Source organism: Armigeres subalbatus, chromosome 3 (genome assembly GCF_024139115.2).
Source record: "Armigeres subalbatus isolate Guangzhou_Male chromosome 3, GZ_Asu_2, whole genome shotgun sequence".
NCBI classification, from domain to species: Eukaryota; Metazoa; Arthropoda; class Insecta; order Diptera; family Culicidae; genus Armigeres; species Armigeres subalbatus.
In genome coordinates, this window is record NC_085141.1 from 262,013,343 (window position 1) to 262,038,131 (window position 24,789).

The 24,789-nt window shown below is 42.0% G+C and overlaps 1 pseudogene; it reads left to right on the forward strand.

The window, feature by feature from the left end:
- The first annotated feature begins 2,886 nt into the window (after positions 1-2,886).
- LOC134222437 (uncharacterized) overlaps positions 2,887-24,789 on the forward strand; it is a 68,624-nt pseudogene continuing 46,721 nt past the window's right edge.

Genomic DNA, 24,789 nt, shown 5'->3' on the forward strand with positions numbered 1-24,789 from the left:
GCTTCGAGTAAGACGAGACGAGTAGTCGTTCAAGAGGATCTACTGTCAATAGTTATGCGTTTCCGCACCCACCAAATCGCCATCGTAGCCAACTGTGAGAAGATGTATCGGCAAGTTTTGCTTCACCAAGAAGATCGTCCATTTTAAAGAATTCTTTAGCGCTCCAGTCCAGATCAGTCGCTCGCAACCAGGCATTGAAAGCGTGAGTGAAGCGGACGAGCATTGATCTAATTCAATCATAGCATTCTATATTCTATCCCAGTGAGTGAACAGCCTTGCTCAGATGGATACCAAACAACGATTATGAACGATCGTTGCTGCGTAAACAACGAGCAACAGAGTTCGCCAACCCAAACTTGGTATGGTATCCAGGGTAGCTACGACTGGAGCATTTGTGTTACGTTCGCTCTACTAGAATAAAACTAAAACACATCAGGTGTTCTGCTTTATTCACTCTGCTTTCAAGTTGCTGGGATGGAGGATAGAAAGTATCAAAGTCTTCCATGCAGTGTATCAGAGTTCCATTCTCATAGCGGACTTAATTTTACCAATGTCTGAAAAGATTTTTCTAACAGCGTGTGGTAACAACACTCATTGTTAGGTTACCAAGTGACTTGCCTCGCTCAGTTGTCTCCCATTGGTGAGCGATGAAGATCTTTAAACATTGAATCAACGAACGCCAAATTTCAACGATCTAGAAAGCATCAGTGATTAGGCCGCAGTAGAGCATCAAGTTGACATGAATTTAGCCGATTTTTACTCATGATCTGATTTTTTTCAATGCCTGATCGCAACATACGAGCTTTGAACCGTTACGTACGGATTCGCATCTGCCCCATTCTTGGCAACTCGCACCCTACACGCAGTACCCGGCCGCCGTCGGGGCTGTACATAAAACAAGATTTCTACGTGGATGATATCCTGTCCGGCGCAGATGACCTTCCATCCGCAATCCGCTTACGCAAGCAAGTTTCCGCTATGCTCTCAGCGGCAGGGCTCCCGCTGAAGAAATGGGCAACCAACGTCCCTGAGCTTTTAGCCGATGTTCCTGAAGAAGACCAAGCTATTGCACTGTTTCACAACCTGCGGGACGAACAATCCGTTTCCATGCTCGGACTAGTTTGGGAGCCAGAGTCCGACTTGCTACGCTTCAAGGTACAACTTCCGTTACCAGCAGCTGTTCTTACCAAGAGGAAGATTATGTCCTACATTGCTGTGATATTCGATCCAGCAGGGTTCAGTCATCGTCGTATCCAAGCTTTTAATGCAGCGTTTATGGGCCTTGCATACCGACGAAGGACATTCCTACGAGTTAGACCGTCCACTACCCCCACATCTCCAAGCTGAGTGGAAAGCCTACCATAGTACGCTCGAAGTGCTGTAAAATATCCGGATTTCAAGGTGTGTATACCTGGCCAACGCTGTGTCTATCCAACTGTATTTCCTCTCCGATGCATCGGAAAAGGCCTACGACATGTGTTGCTACGTCCGTTGCGAGTCTTCCAACGGAATACAAGCGCGACTACTGACGTCGAAGTCTAAAGTTGCCCCGCTATCAAAGCTTCACCCACCTCGATATGTGTGGGGCGGTCATATCAACCAAAATCAACAAGAAGGTGAAAAATTGCATCAAAAAGCCAGTCGAAGTGTTTTTCCACGTCGATGTTTTGTACATCCTTCACTGGCTGCAATCCTTCTCAACCCGCAGGAAAACATTTGTGGCAAACATACTGTCCACAATCCAAGCATATACCGATGTGAATTCCCGGAGTCTGCAATCAAGCTGACGTCCTTTGTAGAGGTCTCAGCCCCACTGAGCTTGCTAACTGTTCGTTCCGGTGGAATGGTTATCGTTTCCGCCATCTAATTCCCTACGATCCCTACAGTTTGCCCGAAGCAAGGTCGCCATTGTAATGATGCATTGCAAGCAATTTCCAAGAAGAAAAAGCCGCAGCCGTTCGAGTTCCTCACTACTTAAGACTTGCATGAAGCAAATGTCGCTCTATGCCGCCTTGCGTAACAAGACATGTTTCCTGATAAAATCGCAGATCTTGCTTCGAAAGAACGTGTATCGCCGTCGTCACCACTGAAGTGGCTAAAACCAGTCCTCCACCATGATGGACTCATCCGAGTCGGGTCTCAATACTGCTTCGATACCCATTGAAGTGAAACATCCGATATCCCTGCTAGCCAAACATCCACTTTCCATTCTTCTGGGCAGAGAATTCATCCGAAATCTGCTGCACGCTGGCCGGCAGCTCATGGTAGCCACAATCCGCCAAAGATTTAGGATTATCGGTGGCCGGAATCTAATTCGCCAAATTTATCACAAATGTCTCAAATGTTTCCGTAATAACTCGATCCTGATTCAGCAGAGCATCGCCGACTTGCCAACCTCTCGTGTAATATCAACTAAGCCATTCACCGTGTTTGGTGTAGACTATTGAGGATCAGTCTATATTAAGTCACCTGTACGCAACCGAGCTCCGACGAAAGCATACTTTGTCATTTTTGTCTGTTTCTCAACACGAACCGTCCATGTGGAACTTGTGTCCGACCCCTCGACGCAAGCTTTCTTATCCCCACTCCGCCGTCTGGTCGCACGCCGTGAAAGTCCGAAAGAGATGCACAACGACAATGGCTCTGCGTTCAAATGTGCAATGACCTTCACAAGGTATACCAGATGCTAAAGTCCGACCACGCCGGTCGCGAGCAGATTCTGCAGCTCTGCGCAGAGAGGGATTTTTTTTGGCATTTTATCAATTTTATCCCACCACATGCTCCGCACTCTGCCCGTTACGTTGGGATATGGATACTTGGAAGTAGTATGTAACGGTGTAAATCCGGCCATATCGTCAGGCTCAGTTTAACACTGAAGCTGACAATATGGCGTCCCTAACCCCGAATACCAAGGTGCCAGGCGACCCGTGCCGAGGGGATGAATCACCTGGGGGGAAACAATTAGCCAGATCGTTAACGGAGCCTGTGGAGGTTCCACAGAGGGCTCATGAAGGCTGCTTCAGCGGCAAGCGGGTGGCAGTGGGTGGTACCCACACACCCCCAAGTGGTGCACATGTGGTGCAAGCGAATGGGAGTTTGGACCGAGTGTATGGGTGAGCACACAAGTAAGACTCGCATGGTACGCATGGTCGGTAGTGTTAGAATGACTGAAGTCTGGTGAGGCCTGGCAGGAGTGTCGGGGGCAGAAACCTCTGCGGCACCTCAGAAGTGGGGGACACGAAAGTCCCGCTACGACTAGCAGGAGTGTCGGGGGGTTGATACTTCTGCGGCACCTCAGAAATTGGACACATGTAAGGTAAGTGGTGCCACCCCGCTGCAGGATGGGGAGACCACCACACTGACTGAGGACTATCTGGGCTTCAAAATATTAATAGGTGGCCCAGTTAACATTTTTATACTTATTGCTATTAATATAGGTCATCATATACACATAAGATATTATGTATATAATACACCGAATCGCTATATACCTACTAAAGTGGAGGCCATATACGTGCTAAATAAGGACTTTCTCAAGTTTTCAGGATCATTTATACTTAGGGAATATTTGAAAAAATAAATGGTAACAACCCTGTCTCGAACATTTGACCTCTGGAACTAAAGACTGGTGCTCTACCCGTGCGCTACTCAGCAACTCTTAAAAAGCAGCAAAATTTTGACAATTATATTGACAAGAGCTTCAGTGTACGATATGAACTACATTGATACGATTTGGATGCCTTGTTGTTATACGTACAAATGTGGCTTGAATCGTATATGATAACAACTTATGATTATCCTGATAATGTTCCAACATAACAACGATTGCGCATCATTCCAAACGATTCGACCCACGCATAAGCGATTCTGAAATGTCAACATCAGTAATGTCTTTCACCGTGTTTACTTTCGAGCTGTTTTTACAGCTCAATTACATTCTAGTTGCAGATATTGAGCGATAATGGTTGGCAGCTCAAAATTATACCGGCACTCATTTTGGCAGATCGGATGGAGTAAAGTAAGTAATTTTGAAATTAATTTAATCGGTAAGGTTCAGTGGCTCAGTGCTCAACACGCAGAAGGTGGAAGCTATATAAGGTACCCCGGGGCAAGTGAAAATACGGGGTAAGTGGGTACTATGGCTGCCGATTAATCGGTGAACGTTTTTAATGGTAACAATGTTCAAGAAAGATGAAGCAGAATTATCAACGAATTCGCCTGACACAAAAAAAAATGGAATCAAAACCATTTACGGGGCCATACTAATGGTATTGTTTAATCATGACTTTAAACTACTGGCAAAATCTATTACTTTTATTTTAATTCAATGAGTTTTCAAAAAAATAGTCGTTTCTAAATTCATCATTGATGTGGTAAGTGAATATTTTGAGCAATTAAATAATTGTGTGACATCGAAAACGATTTAAAAGTTTTGATTAAAGCCAAAATCTGAAATTTTCACTTGCCCTTAAGTTTTAACATACATGGGGCAAGTGGGACATATTTGAAAAACATTTTCGATAGAGCCATTTTACCTGTTTTTAGATTGTTTTCTAGTGAAAAATAACTTCGACACTAATATATCACATGGATCTGAATCAAATGCAGTTGATATCGTTGGTTTCGTTGTTAAGAAGTAGTGTACAGTTGATTTACCAAATGTGTTTTTTACTTTCTGGAAATTATCTTCCTCATGGAAAAGAGCAATGGTGATAGCTATGCTAAATTTTCCGTTTACAGTGCAAACAATCAATTTATTCTACAATAGATCAACAGGTTTTTTCTTGTGTTTTGTTATTTTTAAACATCGCATCAGATTAACAGATTTTCAGATAAATAAATTGCTTAAGACATAAATTGGCCATTGGTTCTATTACAAATTTACAACACTGCGCATCGCCTGAATAAAAACGTTCCTTTTGAAGTTCTAATTTATGTTATAATTTGTGTTCTAAACAGAGAAACATTCATTCGAAAAGTGAACAAAGATTTGCTCATCTCTTCCATCTAACATATTTGGTAAGAAAGTAAGCTAATGGGAAGCCAGACAAAAGCCAATTAAACAGTAAACTGGCTGTTGTCTTGTTTTTTATATTTGCTAACATTGTAATCCCTTTCTTTTTGCCAAAAACAAAAGTCTGACAAGCAATAAACCTTCATCCATGATCGGAAATACTACGACTGCATACTTCAAATTAGTTTCGTTCGACAGTATAAAGCAGAATAGGTCCCACTTGCCCCGTTTGAAGGGGTAAGTGGGTTTCACAGGTAAATTTATTTATGTCACTACCAATGTTTTTGTAACTGAATAAATGGCTTACAACACGTCTACACTTCAACAACGGAAGCATAAAATGATGTATTCGTGGTTAATGTCCTGAAATACCCTGTTTTCTAAATATGCGTTAACGATTTTGCTGAACTAGCGTTTTTTTAGGTCCCACTTGCCCCGGGGTACCTTACGTACAACGCACATCGGTATATGATTTGCATGACAATATTTGTATACATAAACGATATTTCTGATTTGATCCGATAAAACTGATATTGTTTAAATAGGTTTATGACTTTCATAAACGCAATCGTAAATATTGCATACGCAGGTATCATATACAATATTATTGATATTTTAGCCATCTTTATAAGCAGTCATATACGAATGTGGAAGAAAATAGCAATATATGCGATACAATTTATCATTTCATATACGATATGTGGTTTACTGGGGGTGCTACTAGAGATGTCGCAAATTAATCGATTACTTCGATTAATCGATTCATCGTTGTGATAATCGATTAATTTTGAATCGATTATTACCCAACGATTAATCGATTCAATAATCGAGATGAATCGTGAGTAATCGATTAGTTACTAATCGATTAATCAGAATTTTACTACATCATAAGGATGTCGAAAATTAATTGATTATTTCGATTAATCGATTCATCGTTGTGATAATCGATTAATTTTGAATCGATTACTATACAATGATTAATCGATTCAATAATCGACAAGAATCAAGAGTAGTCGATTAGTAACTAATCGATTAATCGAGATTTTACGACATCTCTAGGTGCTACCTGCAAAGTTCCTGACGATGACCTATTGGCAGTATCAAAGCCCGGGTAGGTGAGTGTTAAACACGCGTGACGTGCCGGGTTTTCCACACCCAAACAATGCACAGGAAGTGCACAGGGTGGATAAAAATGGGGGATGGGGGTATTACAACCCCCACTGAGTGAGTGACTGAATGTCAAGAGAGTGGTGCACAAGTGGTGCAAGCGATCGGGACTGAATGTATGAGCGAGCACACAAGTCAGACTCGCATGGTACGTATGGTCAGAGTGGCTGCTTAGGCAGTAGTGTGATCCGGCTGTCAGGTACGGATTGAGTGAAGTCTCGATAGGCCTGGCAGGAGTGTCGGGGGCAGATACCTCTGCGGCACCTCAGAAGTATGGGACACGAAAGTCTCGCTATGACTGGCAGGAGTGTCGGGGGGTTGATGCTTCTGCGGCACCTCAGAAATAGGAGACATGAAAGGGTCTGCCTCGTAGCTGAGGTAGGAGCGGCATAGGAGCCACGAACCTAGGGTCGCCTCCGGATTGGTAGACAAGTGGTGCCACCCTGTTGCAGGACGGGGTGAACACCATACTGTTTGAGGACTGTCTATGTTGTGAGATGGCGGCGTGGGGTACCCCCTGCAGGGTACCTGGTAATCCTCTTGCAATCATTCTAGCGGCATAGTCAGGTGAGTATAGGGGCACATGTGGTGCTAGTGTGTCTTGTGCAAATGTGTTGCATGGGGAGTGTCGGAGTTGAAGCGCATACGTGCACTTGTGTACGTCATGGAGGGGGCGCAATGCCCAATAGTCTTCCCCGAAGTATTGCTTAATTGCGGGCCGGGGGAATGATTGGAGAGGAAGGAGTTGGTTTTAGTGGGTCGGCAGTGTTGATTCCATCCCCACACTACCTGGCCTCGCCTCCCCAGATGTCTGGTTGCAAATTTCCATTACCTTCGTTAAAAAAAAAAACATGCTCCGCACTTCAGCGATCTGTGGGAAGCAGCCATCAAATCCGCCAAGCACCATCTACTGCGTGAAATTGGTAATACGAACATTAGCCACGAGGACATGTGCAATATTCTAGCAAAAATCGAAATGTGAACTCTAGACCCCTCGTGCCGAACGATCCGTTCGACCTGGCAGCTCTCATTCCGGTACACTTCCTGGTAGGATCAAAGCCAGCAAGCCGTCGCCGATTGTGATCTGACCGAAGTTCCCGACAACCGCCTGTCACACTGGGAGCTCACACAGAAGCGTTTCCAGAAAATCTAGTCTAGATGTTATCCTGAATATCTCCAGAAGCTTCAATCACGCAAAGCGATCCAGGAGCCCAGTCACCATCCGGCAAAGGACGGCATAGTGCGAGTCGTCACCCTCAAAACAGCGTCTTCCGAAGCAGTCATCAGACCAGTTGTTACATTAGCGCTCCTCCCAGTTCCAGACAAGCCGGAAAATTAACATTTTGTACGTAGATCCTGGTATAGCACGCCGAAATTTGCTCGATGCCTTCGTAGGAGCCTTGCAGGTAATTGCAACACATTTTCAATTTTGCGTTCGATCTAACGGGTCTTTTTCCCTCCCAGATGTCGTCGACTGATCTACCGTTCTTCCCCTCTGGTAATAGATCCTCTCCATCTTCCAAATGCGCCCAAATGCGCATGGCTGAACTGAGGAACCACGTTGTTGAAAGCCGAAGTTGCTATTACGAGCAGCCTCGATCTTCAACCAAACGTGGTGCGGAGTATTGTACGTAGCACATGGTTACAGCAACTTGATTGTAACTATATCTAGTCACATATGAGTTGCAAATTTCGTTTCTGTATGCATGTTGCGGGACCTAAGCTGGTAACGTGAACCATGGAATGCTCTATCCATACCAGTAATACGCCTTTTCCCTTTACAAGCATTAAAGTCGCCCGCGATGACAATTGACTTCCGGTCCATTAGGTGGGACAATAGCCCCGGGCTGAGGCATAGCAGCTGTAATAGAATACTGCCGTAATCTGAAAAAATGACGTTTTAACCATTTTTCGAAAATGATGTTAACGAATAGTACTCGTCGTGCTCTTTAACAGAAAAATGGAAAACTAGCATGTAGTAATTTGGCGCATACGTCACTTTTTCAGATTACGGCATAATACTCCATTAATCTATAGCTATGGTAACACCCTATTACAGATGTATGTACGACCTCCTAGATTGGATATCGGGTTGTCGTTGTAAAAATCGCAACCATATTGAGGCCATCAGTTACCCAGTTTCCATTGTTGGCTATGCTGTACGAGCATGCAAGGAGAGTGATGTTCAAGACTTATGGCCAGATTCGAAGCACTTAAAGCTCCTTTCCACTGAGTGTGGCTGGAATATGCCAACTGGACATATTAGCCAACCGATTTGTAGCTTCTCCAGCATTCACAGACTACCTGCATGCCAGAGGGCCACCGGCGGAAATGATGTCATCTGCCTCAGTAAACTCATCCAGCTGTTTACACTGGAGAATTACTTTGACGCCCAACGACCTCTAATCGATGCCATTACCGTGGACCTTCTAGGTCAGCTTTTGTAAGCCGTGAAACAGGATTGCGCTCCACGTTTCAGCACCAAGATAAGTTCTCCGGCGTTAGTGCGTCTGACGCTTCGCACGTCCTCACCAAGTCCCAAAGTTCTTTTGGCAGCTCACATGAATTTCAGGACTACGACGTACCTTTTTTAGTTGGTTTTCACCAAAAAGGCTTTGTCTGTGTCTCTCAGTTTCTTTGAATGATGAGCTACGACGCCAGGAATTTTCGTTCCGCTGTTGGACTGGCTGGCTTTCATCCTTGGCTCAGCTGCTTGGGTCGCACCAATGCCTTTCACCCTGCGCTTTGGCCAGAATGGCGCCTTCTCAGGTCATTGTTTCCCGGATTCTGCTGCACCACGCTTCGTACCGACCAAACGCCTCTTCGCCTTGGCGATCATACTTGTTTGATTATACGGCCCATCTCTCCACTGGACCGCTGCATTAAGCGCATTACAGTCTTCCCCTCGTTGACATGCTTGGTGAAGTCAATCGCCTCTCAATCAATCGTCAAGTCAATCGTCGTTCCTCCTTGGAGGCATAAGGTCGGTCTGGAATCCTTTCTCGGCTTCCGCTTCCAGTCCCCCACCATGCGGCTTCAAACGACTGTAGAAGTAGCAGCAGGTTCTGTTTCACTTCATTGCTGATGTTCTATCGACCATACATGAACTCGATGATTGCATCACATTGCTCGACGACAACCCACATGCCGGACAGGAGCTAGTCGAGCATGTTGATAGCATGGCTATCAGCACTCGTCATTGAGAAGGTACCAAGGGACTACCCTGGCAGCACACATGCGCCACTTAGATTACTGCAACTTATATGTGACCAGATTCAGTCACAATCAAGTTGCTGCAACCATTTTTGTCAGACTTGTGCTGCTCTACTTTAACTCCACTCTCCACCCTACATATCAGATCGAGATCTCATCAAACCCCATCTCGCGAACGGTTTACCACTGCGCATGACGCGCCCCAATCACTCGTACTAGGGGAACTGGGGTTAGGACGCCCACGTTAAGGAAAATGCCATTTTTATCAATGAAAACCACCATTTCAGCCAGTTTTCATCAGCGCATACTAAAGAACAGCATATCTGCGACTGACTACCGATGACAGATATCTAATTGTAGGGGAAGTGGGGGTAACACGCCCATAGGGGTTAAAACGCGCCACCCCTGAATAAGGTTAAATATCCCCATTTTGATTATTTTCAATAGTCTATACGATGAATCAATGAAAAATATTGCCATTGGATACATATATTTCATGATTTTTCTCTAGTTATACATGAAAAACTCGAAAAAATGATTTTTGCGTGTTTTGATGCAATTCTAGCTCGGTGAAATTTAGTCTTTCTATCGCTGTTATTCATTGGTAAATTAATAATTGAGCCATGAGCCATGCTGCTTACTCGTGTTCTTTATGTTCCACACGAAATCGTCGTCAAAAATGGTTTTAAAACGATTTTGTAGGCAAAAAAGCACCTATGGGCGTGTTACCCCCACTTCCCCTACTAGAAAATCATTGCAGTCGCGGTTTCCAACGAATCCTACTGAATTAGTCGACGACCACTGCACTATGGTCCAGTATACAGATTTACGCGGAAAGATGCATTTTTCGCCAAAACTATATTTTTTGCAACCAAAAAATAGGGTAGCCCATCATATAAAAAAAATTGAAAATATTTTTTTTTTTTCGGAATATTGATATGCTATGTTCTACAAAGGTGTAGCGCAGCTTATTCTAATTAATTTTGCTAGAAAAAACTTTTTCTGTAGCTCTTAAGTTGGCTGATTTAGAGCAATTTTACTTAATTGGATTAGGGTGTACCTCAAAAAACAGTATTATTGATCCAGTTTGTTTGTTTTAGATTTCTCGAAAAAGTTGTCTTCAGGTGACTTTTAGAGCTTAAAAAAATCAACTTATGATGGGTAAATATGCTCAATATCTTTTTCCGATCAAAAGTCTCCAAAAGTCTTCAGAAGGTGACATACGTGAAAAATTAAATATTAAAAATATACAGCTTTAACACTTTTTATAAGTTTTATCTTCATCGTCGTATTGCAAGATTTACTAGAAATGATGCATTTTGGGCCTAAAACCGTTTTATGGCCTTCCGTTGTCGAGTTAAATCAGATTATTTGAAAAAACATGATTTAAGTAAAATTGGCAAAACTTGAGATAAAAAAATAACATATCCCTATTTTTTTGACACAATAAGTAATATAAATTTCTCTTTCAAATGCCGTGTGAACATATTTTTTTGGTCTGCCCTAACCGGAGATATCAACTCATGAAAAAAAAACAATTTTGACAGAAAAACGATTATAGCTTTTAATCGGGAAAAGATATTGACCATATTTACCCATCAAAATTTTTTTTTATTATTTATTAACCCATCTGAAGACGACTTTTTCGAGAAATCTAAAACAAACAAACTAGATCAAAAATACTGTTTTTTTTTTTGGGGTACACCCTTTGTCAGAGGTGAGCCAGCCTAGGGCTGCAAGCCTCTTTAATAAAGAAATAAAAAAAAGGTACACCCTAATCCAATTAAGTAAAATTGCTCTAAATCAGCCAACTTAAGAGCTACAGAAAAAGTTTTTTTAGCTAAATTGATTGAAATAAGCTATTCCGAGAAATAAAAAAAAGTGCACTGGTTTCTATACATGCCTACATCCAGGAAGGCCATGCAAGGGTTGACACTTGCGTGTTCAGAGCCAGATCAGCACTAGTCAGGTAATATCATCTTAACTTCTTCTTCTTCTTCTTCTTCTTACTGGCATTACATCCCCATACTGGGACAGAGCCGCCTCGCTGCTTAGTGTTCATTAAGCACTGCCACAGTTATTAACTGCGAGGTTTCTAAGCCAAGTTACCATTTTTGCATTCGTATATCATGAGTCAAGACAATTTCCAATCCGAAAATTGCCTAGACCGGCACCGGGAATCGAACCCAGCCAACCTCAGCATGGTTTTGCTTTGTAGCCGCGCGTCTTACCGCACGGCTAAGGAGGGCCCACATCATCTTAACTTACTTCCTTCCAATAGGCAGAACAAGGCGACCGGCTTAGGACAACTTGCTACAAGACCCACCACGATTTTATGGGGCGGAAGACAACCTGACCCTGAGCCAATGATACACCTGCCAGAACCATATTTGAGATCCAACCGGCATCATCCTCAATGCGCTAATGAGCGCTCCAAGATTCGTCGTACTAAGGGTATGCGATAACACACTTTTTCCTAACGAAACGAAACGAAACGAAATTTAAAATGTCTATGTTGATTCGAAACGAATCGAAACGAAATATAGATTTACTTTCGAAATTCCGAAACGATACGAAATCAAGGTCCATTGAATTCGAAATTTTACGAAACGAAACGAAATTTTAATTTTTTTTTTCCGCGGAATATGCATAGCTTACCAATTGAATAATCTGCTTGGGATAAAAAAAATCATTGTACTTGCTTCGGAGTTTCCAATTCATGACCAATAACGATGCTGGTCACGTCCTTACAGTCAATTTAGTATTAGGAGAGAAAGATTAGTTTCCCGAGCACATGAGGCACAACAATTTATGTGTCTTATACTCGGACTTATATACAACCGAATTTGATCACATTTGAGTTGCTGCATTACCAAATCGGGAATCGTTGGTTAGTTGAAAAGGTAATTCATGTGAAGCCACCTTGGTAAGCGACTAAACGAAGTTATTTTGAAAACCCGAAGACGAAAACCGTGTTTCAAATCAATCCGACGCATAATCAATGTGCTTCGTTTAATAAGCCTCTACAACACGATCGATTCTGCACTACATAATTTTGTGCTCTTCGATGCAGACATTATTTTTTTAATCTCGTATTCTCCCGCACTAGCTAGCATGACCAACATCAACACGATCGATAGCACACTGCCCGCGAGGCATTTTTTTCAGTTTGCGTTTCCTAGACTAGATGCCGTCCCGTGACCAGCAGCAACACGATCGATTCTGCACTCATACTGTGCAAATAGTCAAATAATATCACAGAGTTTAAATTTAAATCTTGGGGGCTGTATGTACATTTCGAAGATTCGTCAAATATTGACTGTTGTGTGAAGAACCTTCAATCGTCTGAACTTTTTATTAAGAAAATTGTTGCTTGAACGTAAAATGTTGCATTATGTTTTCCTTAGGGCCTTTCTAACTCTTAAGCGGTGCTTACTCATGCGCTTAAACCTGGTTTGAGGCCAAAGCGGAGATGAAGAAATTGGCCTTTAATAAGAAAGAGGCGCTAAAAAACTTCACAAGGGCCCTAGGAATCCACGCCACGACTTTGACGCTTCAACAAAGTTATACTGGTCTGATATATATTCAATTAAATTTACACTCCAAGCCTGACGGTTTTTAATATTGAGTCGGATCACTTTTGTAAAACATAGGATAGAATAGTTAAAGATACTTTTCGTTTTCTTTTAGATATTTCTAACAAAACACTGGAGACGTTTCTTGGAAGGAAACTAAACACGTATTTGTCGACTCATTATGGGATTACTACATAAGCGTTAATAGAAAAAGCTGTATAATATAAAAATGTAAAATCAAAAAGCTGTTTTTTTATGATTTTGTTCAGCGGCGCAGTCAAATTTTTCGTTAGAAGCTAGTTTTTTCTAGCGAAATTTTTGTAATTTTACGAAACGAAATCAAGAAATCAGATTTCGTCATGCTCAAATTCCGCGAAATTCCGCGGAATTTCGTTTCGAACCACCTGTAACGAAATTTTTCGAAATACCGCATATGCTTAGTCGTAGCACATTTAGCCGACTAGCCAACTCAACTGGCCTTGACCGACTATCGTTTCCAGTGAGTTTTATCAAATGATTGATTGATTGCTATTTCTCTAGCAGCAGCAAAGGTCATAAATCGCAGACCATTATTATTGGTAGCGGGATGAAGGCTTTTCGTACCAACGACAAAACGGAAAAGGCTTTCTCTTATGTTCTGAAGTCAACTGCAAGTTCTGCTCTGTTGCTGCCGTTGTAATATACCTGTAGTGGTTTTCCTCTACCAAATGGGATCGAAATGGGTTGACCGCAAAATGGGGTCTATTTTATTCCTCCAGGTACGCAAAGTACTAACGGTACGCATTACCCAGCTGACTTTTTTACTGAAAACGAGTGCAAAGCAAGCACCTATCTGTTGAACGAACTCAAATTGAAATCGCCCGGCTAAGTTATTAGCATTTCTCTGAAGTGGGTTTGAGCAAATTTCGTTTCTTTTACCTTTGAAAAGAAATAAATTCACCCTACAACACTCATAAAATGCTAATATCTTTGCTAATAAACTCAATCTTCTCGCGGTCAACATAATATTGTATTTAATTCTACAAGAACTGAATGAGTATTATGATTTTTGATCGTAATGTCTTACTGCAAATCACTGACACATATAAACTCCAACGAGTTTAGCACCGTCAACGTTGACCGGTAAAGTTCAGAGATCGAAACAAATAAAACCGAATAAGGGCGGCCCATCAAATTTGAAAAAGTGTTTTTTAACCACCTATGGCCATGTTATCAAAAATCGTGAAAGTGCATCTAAAATGTTTACGACTCTCAAAGATTCACATGGAATGATGTCACCTGAAATGGCATTCAGATATTTTTTAGACTGCGATTTTACAAATATGCATATGAGCAAACAGTGAAAAAGAACCCATCAAGGTTTCCGAGCTACATGTAATCAAGAGCATGAAAAAGTTTGCTCCCTTTAGCCGAGTGAATCGAGAGTCACCATCAAAATTCAGGTAGAGATAAATATCCACATGTTTTCCCAGTACACAAACTTTAAATGTTCCTTTCTTTTCAGGTCAAATTACAGGCACTCATGAACCATCAGCAGAAATAATTATCAAGATCATTGATGCGAAATCGTCCAACAAATGAATACCAACGATTACACAGACTATGCTTTAAGCAGCTGGGGTATGGATGGCTCTACAGGCTATTCACAATACCACCAAGCGCTATCAATGCCAAATCAAAGGATGACAGTGACGTCTTTTCAGTGACGACAACTCCTATACAACTTTATTATCAGAATGACAAGGAGAGCATTTTGTGGCAACTTAACACCCCAAAGCATTCGTTCTGTGTCCAATTATGCTGAGTTTATCAAAGAATCAAAAGAGATGGCTTCAAGAGATATATTGAAAATCAAATAAGTGAGCTTGTCCAGTAAAAATCCAATTATCGAATGGCGAATTTGTTTTGGTTGATTTTATTTTCGTTATGATTATGATCGACGGCAAAGTTCTTAATTATGTAACCGATACTTTTTCTATGTCCAACTGTTCAATTTGTGGAGCTACCTCAAATGTAATGAGTGATATAAAGGTAATACTTTTTTTAGCAAATTTGAGTGACATAAAAGATAACATTGTTTTTTACTTTTACAGAAGCTTGAAGCAGGATGAGATCGAACGAAGATGCTCTTCATTACGGCATATCTCCACTGCACGCTTGGATGCGATTTTTGAGTGTTTTCATATTTCCTACAGGATGGAAATTAAAAGTGGAAGATCCCGATGGATTTAAAGGCCAAATTTGCATCGGAAAAAACTCGTTACTGAAAAACTGTAGAAGCATTCGAGTTACGAGTTGATCAACCCAGGGCAGGTGGAGCAGGGACCAGCACAACGGAAACGTATGTCGAAAAGCTTTTCAAATCCTGAATTACTTTCCAAAGTTTTGGACATTGACGAAGATCTTATTGTTATATTTCGTAATATTTTAATAGTAATCAATTGAGTCCGATCAATCCTAAAAAAATGGATGACTATTGTAAAGAAACATATCGGCGATAATTAAATTGTATGATTGGTATAAATTCCAGCAACAGTGCATAAAGATCTCGCTCACGCTGGAAGCATAATAATCCATGCACAAAGAGGGCGCATGTTAGCTGAAGAACAACAGAGACCAACATAAACTAAAAAAATGTCACCCATCATGCTGGGAAAGGCCACGAGTTGATAATCTACTGACGTCTTTATTGAGCTATGAACTCATCTGATCCTTTGATAAGTTCAATAAATCTAGGTAGCAGAATGCGAAAGAAAGTATCACATGAATATCCAGATTTGTAAAATCACTTTTATTCGAAGATCTTTACAGCTCTGAAATGTAAACAGTAAAGATAATGCACTAGACGAATTAATGGATGATGTTAAACAACTTGATGATGATTTTGCTCTCGATGAAAATGTAGAAAATGAGTAGAATTGCTTGTCAATTTTATTTAGTTTAAGGAAAGTTAATGATTAAAATTTATTATGACAATTTAACAATAAAATTATGTTTTATTTTGTACAAAACAATGAAATTTATTTCTTATTTGTGTTTTTTGCGCAGTGAACACGCATGTTGACAAAAAGAGCGACTAATTTGATGCCGTTTTTCTTTGTTTCGCGATGAGATAAATATATATTCAATGAGATGGAGATCAAGATGCTCCTATATTCATCCTGCAGTATGAAAAATGGAGAAAATCGTGAACTTTGTTAAAGATGGTGATATATGTTCAGTAAAAACGAAACATATTAAAAATAATCCTTTCGACTAGTTTGATTGATTTTTTGTACGGAAAAAATATTTCCATAAGGGAGATAACTTTGTGTGGGGGGAGGGGGTTCGGAAGACAAATAATTCTTCACCAAAATACCTGATTGATAAAAGAATCTCTTATGCATAGTTTAAAAAAATGCGAAGGGTCAAATCTTGTTGCGGGGGGTCTTACCTCCACTTCTCCTGTTTAATCATTAGCAACCTTATTCTAGTTTTAATTTGCGTTTGAACTGCCCTAAAATTAAAAACAATCGTTCAAGTTTATTGTTTAGAATACGTAGCTCATTACTGGGTTAAATACTAGTTACACCTTCCGGATGCGATGAAAATGCATAAATATGATTAATTATATGCTAATCTTACTAGAATACTATAAAATAATGCGGAAAAACCAAAAAAATATTTTTGACCACCACTTTGTATGGAGCCGCCCCATAGTGGCATCGTTCTGCTGTCCGAAACAAGAGAAATCTCGCACTGAACTCGATTCGTTTTGACAATTCTCAGGGAATTACTTCGCAGATAGATCCGGAAATGGAAGGTATTTTTTCGAAAAATCAAAGATGGAATTCTAAACATCATCAGAATTAGAACTAAGGACTAAAGAATCCCTTGAAAATTCATTTGCAAATTCGTTTAAATTTCCTTTAAAAACTTATCCGATAATTACTTACTTACTTATGATCCTGTACCTCCGGTGTGCAAAGGACGATTTGAAGATCTCCATCCTGAGCGTTGCCCAACTATCGCTTTAACCTGTTGCCAGGTTAGATTTCGTCGACTTCTTTTATTTCTTTATTGAGGCCGCCGCCATGAACCTCTGGGTCTGCCTCTGCTGCGATGTCCCGCTGGGTTCCAGTCTAATGCTTGTTTAGGGAAGGGGGCAATTCCTAGCTAAGCAAACACTGCTCTATTGTCTTATTTGTAACGCTATTGATGGGTATTTTCACGTTATGCATCAGTTACACAAGATAGCTAGTTGATCGGCCTCTGGCGAATACGACGATGGAACTCGTTGTTTGAGATCCAGTTGTGAGGCCACCAGGCCCGAATTAAATACCGCAGGCATATGTTAATGAACACCTGCACCGTTGAGTGTTTTCACTGATACACACCATGTTTCGCTAGCGTATAACAGCACAGATTTCACGTTAGAGTTGAAAATTCGTATTTTGGTGCTTCTTATCTGCCTGTTTTTCAGATATTTCTTAACTCGCAAAGGCGGCCTTGCTTTCTTGATCCATGCGCCTATGTTGAACTTGGTACCGCCGTCTGACGCCATTTGGCTACAAAGATATTGGAAGCATTCAACATTCTCCACTGATTGCCCGGCTACTGTGAAACAGGAAGGCGTCATGACTAAACCTGCCGAAGAGGAGCGCTCGACAAGGTCGTTGAGCTTACTCTGCATATCAGAGCGCCGTTGCGCGAGGAGTGCAACGTCATCAGCCAATTCGAAGTCGTTTGGTGCTCCATCATTATAGGCTGCCAAAGCCCGCGGTTTGGTTCACGTCAATCGCATCTAGAATCTCGTCGATTACTGAGGAAAAGTAACGTGATAGAATACACCTTGCTTCACACCAGCTGCGCCGGATAGGGTCGACAAGACAATTGTGCAGCACTCTCACGAAAAGGCCTCGTACTGAGCCTCGATGGGCTTATGATTTTCTCGGAACCCCTTCGTCCCAGGGCGCCCCACATATATTCGTGATTGAGACGGTCGAAAGCTTTTTCGATCGAGATACCATGTGAGAGGACTCGTTGACTGGAATTCGTTGACCTGCTCCAGAATGATTCGGAGCGTGACAATATGGTCCACAGGATCTTCCGGCACGGAATCCGGCCTTCTGCCGCCGGAGAGTCGCATCGTCTTCTCCTGAATCCGGGCTGGGGTAATTTAGCATAGAGCTTTGAGAACGGTCACAGCAACAATGCCTCGCTAGTTATCGCATGCAGTCAGGTCACCTTGGGCACCTTCACTAGATACACTCCAGTCGACCGGGAAAGTTGCGATGTCCCAGATATTACGAAATAAACGATGCAGTAGTTGAGCGGATGTCATGGGTCGGCTGAGCATCTCGGCTGATATGCGATCGACCCTGGGGCTTTATTCGATTTCATTGGAGGGCTGTTTGAATCTCTAGCAGTGATGGAGCTTCGGTGTTGACGCGTGTTATACGTCGGATCCTAGGCAGACCATGCCGAGGTGGGATGGCCTGGCTGCTTGCGAAAAAGTTGTTCGAAGTGCTCGACCAGCACTGGTCAGTTCGTCGGTCAAAAACATTCGCGTCTTCACGGGCATCTTGCATTCATCGCCCCTTAAGCGTCGTGAAATACCGTAGAAGGCGAATATCCCCGTTTGCAGCGGCTCTCTCCTTCGTCGCTAGAGAGTCTTCACGCTCGCTTGTCCCGTCGAGCATGAGCGTTTTACTTCCTTCTCAAGAGCCGCGTATCGTTGAGGCTAAAACTTTGGCTCCTCTGGTTTTGATCGCTCTTCGCGGCTGGCTTCTCTTCATCCTCTATCTTCCTCCAGGTCTCATCGGTGATCCAGTGATTTCTCTGGGTGCGCAGTTCGCCCAGATTTTCTCGCTGGTGGCGATGAAGGCATTCTTGATGCGGTCATTGGTCTTCCACGCTGCCACCTTCGGAATATCTGCAGCACGTCTCCAGTTCTTCAACGAAGGACCGTTTCACCGTGGCATCTTCGGTCAGCGTGTTTGAATCGTCGTCCAACTCTTTCCTCCTGCCGACGAATCCGCGCAATGCCGGCGTATTTCGCCGATTAGGAGATGATGATCAGACGCGATATCGGCACTACGTTTATTCCGTACATCAAAAGGCTCCGGTTCTCAAGCTGATGCAGATGTGGTCGATTTGATTTTCTGTAAAGCCGTCACGGGAGACCCACGAACCTTGTAGAACCGGTCGATGAGGAAGAGCGATCCTCCTATCACCATGTCGTTATCCACAAATTCTGCGAACAGCTCTCCGTTTTCGCTCATTTCTTCGAGACCATGGCGTCCCATAAGGCGCTCATGGTTCGGTTATCGGATCCGATCTTCGCTGAAGTCGCCCAAACTGATCTTGATATCACCCTTCGAATTCTATCTACGACGCATTGAGTTGACTGAAAGTTCTCTTTGTCTTACTGATCGCAGCATCGGTTGGCGCATAACATTGGATTATAGTGGGTTTCGGACCCGTGTTCTAAGTCTGGCAACGATTATCCTTTCACTTGTAGGTTCCCACTTCATAAGCGCAGAGTGTTCCTGAGCGCTTAGTAGGAAGCCAACTCCGCGATGCCAACTCCTCGTAAACCAGAGTATAGCAGAACTTGTCTCGGCGGCGTTCTGTGTTCTCCAAAGTCTGGCCAACGGACATCACTCAATCCCAGGATTTAAAGCTTCATGCGGCGTGCCTCATTGGCAAGTTGTGCCAATTTACCCTGCTGGGCTAGGGTTAAAACGTTCCATGTTTCTATTCGTGTCCGTTGTTTCACGCTAAGAGTCGTCGCCGTAAAATCAGTCCGTATTCTTTCATTATCGGATAATGGCAGCAAATAAAATTTACATGACAAATTAGAAATTTTCCATGAAAAATTAGGAAATTGCCTATAAAGAGATTAGCAAGCAATGAACAAATATAAAATTTCCACACAAAAAAAATCCATAAGCAATTGAGAATTTTCCAAAACAAAAATAAATCATCACTTTTAAAAGCAAAAATTAAAAAAAAAAAATTTCCATAAAAAAATCTAAATCACGAAAAAAAATCCTACCAAATTTCCACAGATAAATCAATATTAGCAATAAACAATTACAAAATTTTCCACAAAATACATATATTTTTCCATATAAAATTAAAAAGTTTCTACAAAACAATCAATAAAGAGCAATAAGAAAATAAGAAAATATCCATAAAAAAAATACAAAAAAGCAATAATATTGATAAAATTTTTCATGAGGCTTTGAACGCTTTCAAGCCTTAAAGCCTGAACGTACGATTCACGCTTTCATTTAATCACTTAGAAAATCATAATCATGTGTAAATCATAATTGGGGTTTTTGGATAAGTTGGACATGTTCCGGAATCTTCCGGAACAATACCTCTTTTCGAGGAAAATGGCCAGTTTTGATCATTTACGAAGCCTTGCTTGGGATATCTCAAACTTCATGGTTTTGCAAAAGAAGATCAATGGAGCTCATTTTGAGGCTTTTGAACAAGCTGGACATGTTCCGTTTTCTTCCGGAATTGTGTCTCCGGGGAAAATGGCCAAACTTCATGATTTTGCTCAAGAAATGGAATAAACTTTGAGGGTTTCTGGACAAGTTGGATATATTCCGAAATCGGGAGACTGATGCCCCAGGGGAAAATAGCAATTTTTGATCAGTTATGAACAGGGATTGAACTTATCATTTCATATCTTTTAGTATTCAGCATACTCATTCCAGAGAAATTCTGAAAATGTTATATGGCGGACTTCAGCGTTGATTCCATATACAACTTTGTCTAAGTACATTGGTCTATGTCTAATATTCACCGCGGAAACGCTAGTATCATTTAATATACTAAGTGATTAACACTTATTATCATTTAGTATATTGACGATCCTAGCGTTTCACGCTGAATATCGACATAAACAATTACCCTTACACAACGTGTGGGAATCAGCGCATGAAATCCATACAACTATTCAGAATTCAATGATGACAAAATTCAATCAATTAAACCTGCTTACAACATTGTTAGTAACTCGACATATTTGACATGTTTCGAAATCCGGTTCCTCCGGAGAAAATACCTACCTACCTGGATACCTTGTTGGCTACAGCGTCGATACACCTATGCCTGGCGTATTGTGAAGCTCCATAATCGTCGGTCTTGGGCGATGTTCTTCCAGTTTTCCCGAACATTAGGGTCCCCAGGTCCGATTCCAGCGCGTGAGCCAGCCTTCACGAAGTCGCCGGCCCCTATGTGGTTCTCTGTGAATATTGTTTCTTCTATTCTTTCTTCCGACATTCGCACTAAGTGACCAGCCGACTGGCGTATTTTATACGATTCAAAATGTTTCTTCTTTATATACTTAATACAGCTCATGATTCATGCGTCTACGCCACACATCATTTTGTAGTTTCCCTCCGAGTATTGTACGCAACACTTTTCGCTCGAAAACCCCGAAACCTGTCCGATCCGCCTCTTTTAATGCCCATGCTTCATGTCCATAAAGGGCCACTGGTAGAATCAGAGTTTTTATGCAAATTCGTTTCCGTCTGCTTGTCAAAACTTAAGCTGTTTACGTAATCCGTAAAAGGCGCTATTCGCAGCAGCAATACGTATTCTCACTTCACGGAAACCTCATTGTCACTTCAACACATCCCCATCAAGCACTACCTAAGGAAAAGATCACTGGGTCTTCCTTTATCTCACCTGCCACCATATACTCTGTATTGGTAGAGTTAATGGTTGCCTATCCTCGCCGTTTCCTTCTTCAGTGGGACAAAGCCTCCTACTGCTCTGCGATCGATTCCAATAAGGTCGATGTCGTCCGCAAAGCAAAGAGCATATGCGACCATGTGATGATATCCGTTCCTCTGCAGAAAGATCTCCTAATAGTCTCCTCGAGTGCAATGTTGAACAATAAATTCGAAAGTGCATCAACCTGTTCAATCGTAAGATCACAAACAGGGTGGACGCACTTCTCCAAATAATCGCGATTTCAAGCCATCCAGCGTTGCACGTATCATATAACAGTTTTGCCGGAAACCATGTGAACATTATCTGCCACAGCTCATTTCTTTTCACTGAATCACTGCTGCTTTGAAATCAATGAACAGATGGTGAGTATGCAAGTTGTACTCCCGGAATTTTAAAGGATTATCCCAGGCTAAACATCTGATCCATCGTTAATCGGCTCTCACGAAAACCTGCCTGGTAATCGCCGACAAAGGACTCCTCAATCGGTCTCAGTCTGTTAAAAAGGATATGCGACAGGATTTTGCACGCCGAGTTCAGAAGGGTGATCCCTCTGTAATTGGCACACTCTGTTGTACTCTTTCTTATAGATTGGGCATATGAGGCCATCCAACCAGCCGCAGGCAGCTCACTTCCTGTTTGAAAGCTCGACCGGGATCTCGTCCTTCCAGCAGCTTTCCTTTTCAGCTCGTTCAGTACTTTTAACCTCGTCCAGCGTTGGTGGTTCCACAGCTTGATCGTCGCCGACTATGTCCATCCTGCTCCTCATTACACCTTCATTTTCAGCGTTCAACAAATCTTCGAAGTGCTCCTCCCACCTGGCTGCTACCATAGTCTTGTCTGTCAGCAAATTCCCCTCTCGGTCATTGCACATGACGGGCACTGGCGTAAAACCTTCGCATATCGTTTCTATTATAGATAGAGGAATATATGTATGAGCGAAGATAAATCCTCTGTCTCCAAACGAACTGTCAAACGTGTCTCCGAACGAGCATGACGTCACGATTTCAATGGAAATATATAGGGCTGTGACGTCATATGCCCGCGTGCACGGTCAACAAAATCAACTCAGTCATGCTTTCGCTCATCTATAGATTCTACTATCTACAGTTTCTATCCATGTTCTCCTGCGCTTCCGCGATCACACTCTCTTCGAATTGCCTTTTGTCTGCGGTGGATTCGTTTCTCTTCTGGCCTTGCTACACCCAAGTAATATTTTAAGTTTTATAACGCTCATGAATACCATAATTTACTCTTCAAGAGTGTTATAAAACCAGTATTAAACCAAAATGTTACTAGGATACTGTACCGCTCTCTGTTGGAACGGGTACGAGCCACTAGCATTCGACTTCTAGCAACATTTTTCTCGTCCGTCACTCGCTGGCACTCCTCATCAAACCAACCTTTTCGTTGGTGCCGCTGTAGTGCATAACACTTCCTGCGCTGTTGAGATCACAGCTTCGTGGATATTGTTTCACAATCTGTTGACGTCGCCAGATGTGGCATCTCCTATCCGCTCGTCCAGCTTCTAGTGGTACTGTTCAGTAACTCCTTCAACTGACAAGGGTTGGATATTGAAACAGAACGATGCCTGTTGTTTCGTGAATTCGTGACGCTGGAATGTCGCGCCAGAATTTTTGCAACTACAAGATAGTGATCTGAGTCGATGTGCGGACCTCTGAAGGACTTCTATAACAACCGAGAAATGTCGTCCGTCGACTAGTACGTGGTCTATCTGTGAGCAAGTATCTCCCCGGATGTTGCCAGGTGTGTTTGCGGATATTCTTACGTGCAGTAGGTACTGCTTATTGCCATCCCTCGCAGAAAAAGTCACAAGTCGCAGACCATTATGTAGCGGAATGAAGGCTTTCCGATCATGTCCGATCGCGCATTTGCATCCCGATGACAATCTTTTCGTGTGTTGGGCACTCTTCGTAGGCCTTATCAAGGTTCATAGAACTCATCCTTCACGTCATCAGGCTTATTGTTCGTTGTGGCATAGATGTTGATCAGGCTATAATTGAAGAATTTGAATTATCAACACGCAAATGTGGCCGCTTATCAGCTTCCACCGGATAACACGCTTCATCTGCTTCCTGATCACCATGAAGTCAACTCCTCGTTCTGCTCTGTCACCGCTGCTGTGAGTAGATGGTACTTGAATGAAGTGTTCGCTATGGGATCTACCGCGGAATTCATTCTACAGTTCTGGGCCACCGTATTTTCTGGATTGCTGTATCAGCCTCAACGCAATACAACGGAACGGCGACGAAGAGCAAATTTGACAGAAAATATATGGGCTAGCTGTCAAATTTTCGTTTCCGTCTTCCATTGCACGTTACCCTCATTCTTCTGCAGCTCACGAGCTAGGAGCCCAAAAAAATAAGTATTAATATGAAGAAAAATTAAAAAAAAAACCCTCGAATTTGTTAAAGCATGTTTTGAAAATCCTCTAAATTATATATCACGAGACCAGTGAATGATAAATTCCATTACACATAAATTGTTCATGCCTGCCGTATCCTAACGGAACAATCTAATCTACATACGCTTTTGTTTCTAAATCTATCATGAATATGTTTGCCGGTTTAAAAAATGATATTGGCATTTCTAAAATCATTGTACAATTCATTTAACTTTACGCAAGAGTAATTCACTCCTGTCAGTAATCAAAGTTTAATAACTATCTTATAAAAAGGGCAGAACGAATTCAGATAGTAACCATGATCATCAAACAGTTTCCGTAAAGTAGAGGACCCCTCAAACGTTTCATATAAAAAAATGTGTTTCGATGATGATGGTGACGAAACAATTTACGAGAATAAGTCCTTAATTACTTTCGTTTTCCGCATCTATTAACGGTTGGAAAAGTTTTCGCGAATCGTCAGAACCTGACAGTTTGCGAGCAGATTGTCGCCCGGTGTTACCCTGCATGAGGCAATGGGACGCTGTGGCGAAATTGACATTTTCTCAAAAAAGAAAATAACTCAAGTTTCGAAGCGTGAAACGTGCTGGATACACAGCACCACCGAAAGGACCCGTCGACTCGCAAATGAGGTCCTTGGCTAGATTTAATATTACGTAACT